Genomic DNA, 5,000 nt, shown 5'->3' on the forward strand with positions numbered 1-5,000 from the left:
TTGTAATACGTCTTTTTATTTCATTATCATGATCTTTCGTCACTTTCACCATCTGGCCCAAATAATAATACACCTCAACTTCTTCAAGACTCTCACCATCAACTATAATCTCTTAATTTTGAACTTTCGTGTTGAACATTACTTTGGTTTAACTCTTATTCATTTCATTTTTAAACTTACTTTAAGACTTTCTCTGGTCACATCACTCAGTATATCTTGCCTTCACTGAAATAAGAATTATGTCATCTGCAAATCTTAGGTAGTTCAAATACTCGCCATTAATCTTCAAACCTTTCTCTTCCCAACTCAACCTTCTGAAAATATTTCCCAAACAAGCTGTAAATAATTTGGGTGAAATGGTATCGCCTAGCCGTACTCCTTTCTCGATCTTGATCTTTTCTGTATCTTTATGTAGTCTAATTATAGCGGTACCTTTCGCATAAATCTTATCTAAAACCCTTACGATCTCTTCGTTTGTACCCTGCTTGCGTAACGAGTTTAGTACTGCTATTTGTCCTACCGACTCAAAGGCCTTCTCGTAATCTACAAAAGCTAAACACAGAGGTATATTGTATTCTGTCGTTTTCTCGATTAGTTGATTCATCGCCTGCAAATGGTCTAGAGTCGAATATCCGCTCCTAAAGCCTGTCTGTTCTCTCGGTTAGTTTCCATCTAAAACTTGACTCAGTCTATTTGTAAGGATCTTGGAGAATACTTTATATATATTTGATAGCAAGCTAATCGGTCGACAGTTACTAAGGTCCTTCTGGTCTCCTTTTTTATGAAGCAAAATTACTATAGCATTGCACCATGATTCAGGAACGTTTTCTTAACGTAAGCACTGGGTGTACAACTGAGCTAACTTAATATGAACTTCTTTTCCTTGCGTCTTTCAACAGATCTATCGATATACCATCTTCCCCAGGTGCTTTTCCTCGTTTCATATTTCTTAGAGTGAATTCTACATCTTCCTTTGTAAATCTCTGGTACACTACTAACATCTACAGATGGATTAACTGACTCAGCTACGGTCTTTGACGAGTAAGACTCTTGATAAAATTCTTCTACTCTTTTAACCATTCTGTCTCTGCAGTTAATGATTTCTCCATTTTTATATTTCAAACATATCATTTGCTGTCTTCCTAAAGCATGTCTGCGTTCGGTCTCTTTAATACTTTTACCTTTCCGAGTAGTTTCTTCTATTTTATCCATGTTTCTCTTTCTTTTCTCCGATCTTTGCCCTTTGTTGATAAGCTTGTTTAGCTCTACTCTTTCTATTTCGTCTTTCCTACATTTAATCTGCATTGTCCTTCTTCTTTTAATTAGGTTATTTGTAGCTTTAGAGTATTTGCTTTCCTTAATACTTTTTGTATTTCCTACTTTCTCTGCCAATTCCCTAATGATATTCACTAAATTCAAAATCATATTTTCCATGGTGTCCTCGTTGGATCTTAGAGCTTCGAATCTATTTTTAATTTCTAACTGAAATTTCTTATTATCATCCTTGACTAATTTTCTTTCTTAAAACTAGTTTATTTCTCTCGGTTCTGAAATTTAATTTAGCTGTGCAACCTATCATTCTATGGTCACTACCTATGTTGATTTTATTTATCACCTTAACATTGCTAACGCTCTTGCTCTCATCTAAAATGAAGTCTACTTCGTTATTTGTTGTTCTATTTGGACTTCTCCAGGTCCATTTACCACATACACGCTTCTGGAAGAAAGTGTTTATTATCCTCATGTTCTCCGCAAAATTTACTAACATCTCGCCTCTGTCCTTTCTTTCACCTACTCCTATCCGAGAGTTGACACCTATCCGAGAGTTGACACTTATCCGAGAGTTGACCTTATCCGAGAGTTGACACCTTGACGTGGTGGATAGGCTTGAGAATCTTAATGGCTACAAAAGTTATGCCGATACAGAGAAAATCTCTGCATGGTCACCCATATCGAACAGGTTTTGTAAGAAAGATCAGACAAAGAGCAGCTCACACACACACAGTCACAGGACCTACTGCTAACGGTCACGACCCTGATTGCGAACAGGGAAAGTCCTCATAGATATATGGGGTACCGTCATTAAGACGGCGTGGACCATTGGGCACCCTACAGATATAGGTATTCACCGAATATAATGAATAAGGTGATACCAAAGAAATACCTCACCAGAAACCAGTTGGCAGGGTGAGATTACTGCCAACCTACTTTCTTTGCCAATATGAATAGCACAAGCAAAACAAAACCGGGCGTTTCTGTTGGATCATCGTCTCCTAAAGGTCCAACCGCATAGCCTTATGTGTTTACGGGCAGTGTCCCACCGAATGTGAGTAAGCACTGTCCAAGCAAATCCCAGTCTTGAACATTAAACAATATGAAGAAAATGAAGATCTACACTTACAACGTAAGAACTATCTCAGAAGACCACAGGCTGGAAAGTTTAATGGGAGAACTAGACAACATCATGTGGGATATCGTACGAATGAGCGAAGTCCGAAGAGCGGATGAAAAGCTGATACAATTACAAGATGGTCACCACCTGTTTTACTATAGAGGTAAGGACAAAGAAAAATCTAGTGGAGTAGGCTTCTTGATAAACAGAGGTTGCTACTAATGTAGTAAGTTCAGCAGTTTATTTGACGGGGTAGCTTGGATTGTGATTAGTCTGTGAAAAGATACACTCTAAAATTAGTTCAGGTTTATTCACCATCTTCACAGTGTTCAGACGATAAAATTGAGTCCTTCTATGACGATTTAAGTCAGGTAATGGGTCAAGAACAAAGTAAATACACGTTGAAAATAGGCGATTTTAATGCTAAAAATAAGAAGATGGGAGATGAGTCGAAGAGAACAATATCGTAAACTAGGTCAAATCCCAAACACTGATATATACATATATATATATATATATATATATATATATATTTATATAGATATATATATATATATTGATAAGTATTTGTGACAAATGATTTTGATGATGGAGAACATAAACACAGTGGAAGGCTCGGAACCCTAAACACTGTAACGTTTCGTTCACGTAGAACTGCTGAAGAAGTTCTACGCGAACGAAACGTTAGAGTGTTTAGGGTTCCGAGCCTTCCCATGTGTTTATGTTCTCCATCATCCAAATCATCCAAATCATCCAAATATATACATATATATATATATATATGCATATATATATATACAGTATATATATATATATATATATATATATATATACCAGTACCCTAAGGTTTGGGTCTTTTAATGTTCGTGGATGTGGTACAGATGAGAGTAAAAGGGAAGAGATAGGCAGTATGTTGCGAGAAAAAAAGATGGATGTACTGGCTTTGAGTGAAACTAAAATGAAAGGAAAGGGCAACTGTGAGTTTTGGAGTGTAGCTGTGAGGTACTCAGGAGTGAAGAGGGGACGAGTGAGAGAAGGGATGGCTATACTAGTAAGTGCAGAGATAAGTAAGCTGGTAGTGGAGTGGAAGGAGGTGTCATCAAGGTTGATGTGGATGAAGGTGAAACTGGGAAAGGAGATGTGGGTTATTGTAAGTGCGTGTGGGCCTGATAGTGAGAAGAGCGTAGAGGAAAGGAGGCTTTTTGGGTAGATATTAATGAATGCATAAATGGATTAGGGAGAAATGTCAATGTAGTTGTATTGGGAAACCTAAATGCTAGGGTAGGAAATGAACCAATTGACGGAGTGATTGGGAAGTATGGAATTCCAGGTAAAAATCATAGTGGAGAATTGATGGTGGAGATATGTCTTGAAAGAGAGTTGATGATAGCAAATACAGTGTTTAGGAAGAAGTTCAAGCATAAGTACACATGGGAGAGGGTGGTGGATGGAAGGGTGGCAGAGAGAGCGTTAATGGACTATATAGAGGTGACCAGGAGTATAGTAGGAAGAGTTAAAGATATACATGTTCTAAGGGGAGAGAGTGGGGGAATATCAGATCATTTCCTGGTGGCAGGTAAATTGAGAGTGGAGAATAGGTGGAAAAAGAAGAAAAGCGCAGAAGGTAAGGAGGTACTTAGAGTGAACAGCTTAAATGAGGAAAAAAAGGAGAATGAGTATAAGAAGAAGTTGAGAGAGGAGTGGGAGGGAGTAAAGGATAGAGTAGAACTAGGAGGGGAGGAGGAATGGGGATGGTTCAAGGAGGGAGTCATAAGGTGTGCAAAGATGGTGTGTGGAACAAGGAGGGCGGGAGTAAATAGAAGGAAGGGTAGTAAGTGGTGGGATGAGGAAGCAAAGAAAGGTGTAGAAGAGAAGAAGCAGGCATTCATAGATTGGCTACAAATTAGGGCGAGGAAATCGTATGAGAGGTACAAAGTAAAGAGAAAGGAAGTTAAACACAAGATAAAAGAAGCAAAGAGGAGAGCAGATGTGAAATGGGGTAAGAGTATGACAGAAAATTGTGAAAGTAATAAAGATGTTTAGGAAAGAAATTAAAAGAGGAAGAGGAGGCGAATTAAGTAGAGAAGAAAAGGTAAAAGGTGCAGATGGAGAGATGATAATGGAAGAGAAGGCAGTGAGAGTAAGGGAGTTGCTAAATGTGAAGGAGGATAGGGAGGGAAAGGTAGTTGCAGTGGGAAGCGCTAAGAAAATGAGAGTGATGAGTGAGGAAAATGGAGGAGAAATCGGGAAAGATGAAGTGAAAGCAGCTGTTAAGATGATGAGAGCAGGTAAGGCACCTGGGTTGGATGGATGCCATGCAGAATGTCTGAAGAAAAGAGGTACAGTTATGGTGGGCTGACTGGTGAGGTTATTCAATGTTTATTTAAGAGAGGGTAGAGTGCCGGAGGGCTGGAGGAGTGCCCGTATAGTTCCGCTTTATAAGGGAGAGGGGACAAGTGTGAGTGTAGTAGTTTCAGAGGGATCAGCTTGTTGAGTGTACTCGTAGTTGAGAAGACTTGTGGGAGAGTCTTGATTGAGAGGATCAGGAGAGGAACAGAGGGAGTGATTGGTGAGGAACAGTGTGGTTTTAGGACAGGTAGGGGTTGTG

Source organism: Oratosquilla oratoria, chromosome 17, assembly GCF_046742065.1.
Source record: "Oratosquilla oratoria isolate Oo_2021 chromosome 17, ASM4674206v1, whole genome shotgun sequence".
NCBI lineage: Eukaryota > Metazoa > Arthropoda > Malacostraca > Stomatopoda > Squillidae > Oratosquilla > Oratosquilla oratoria.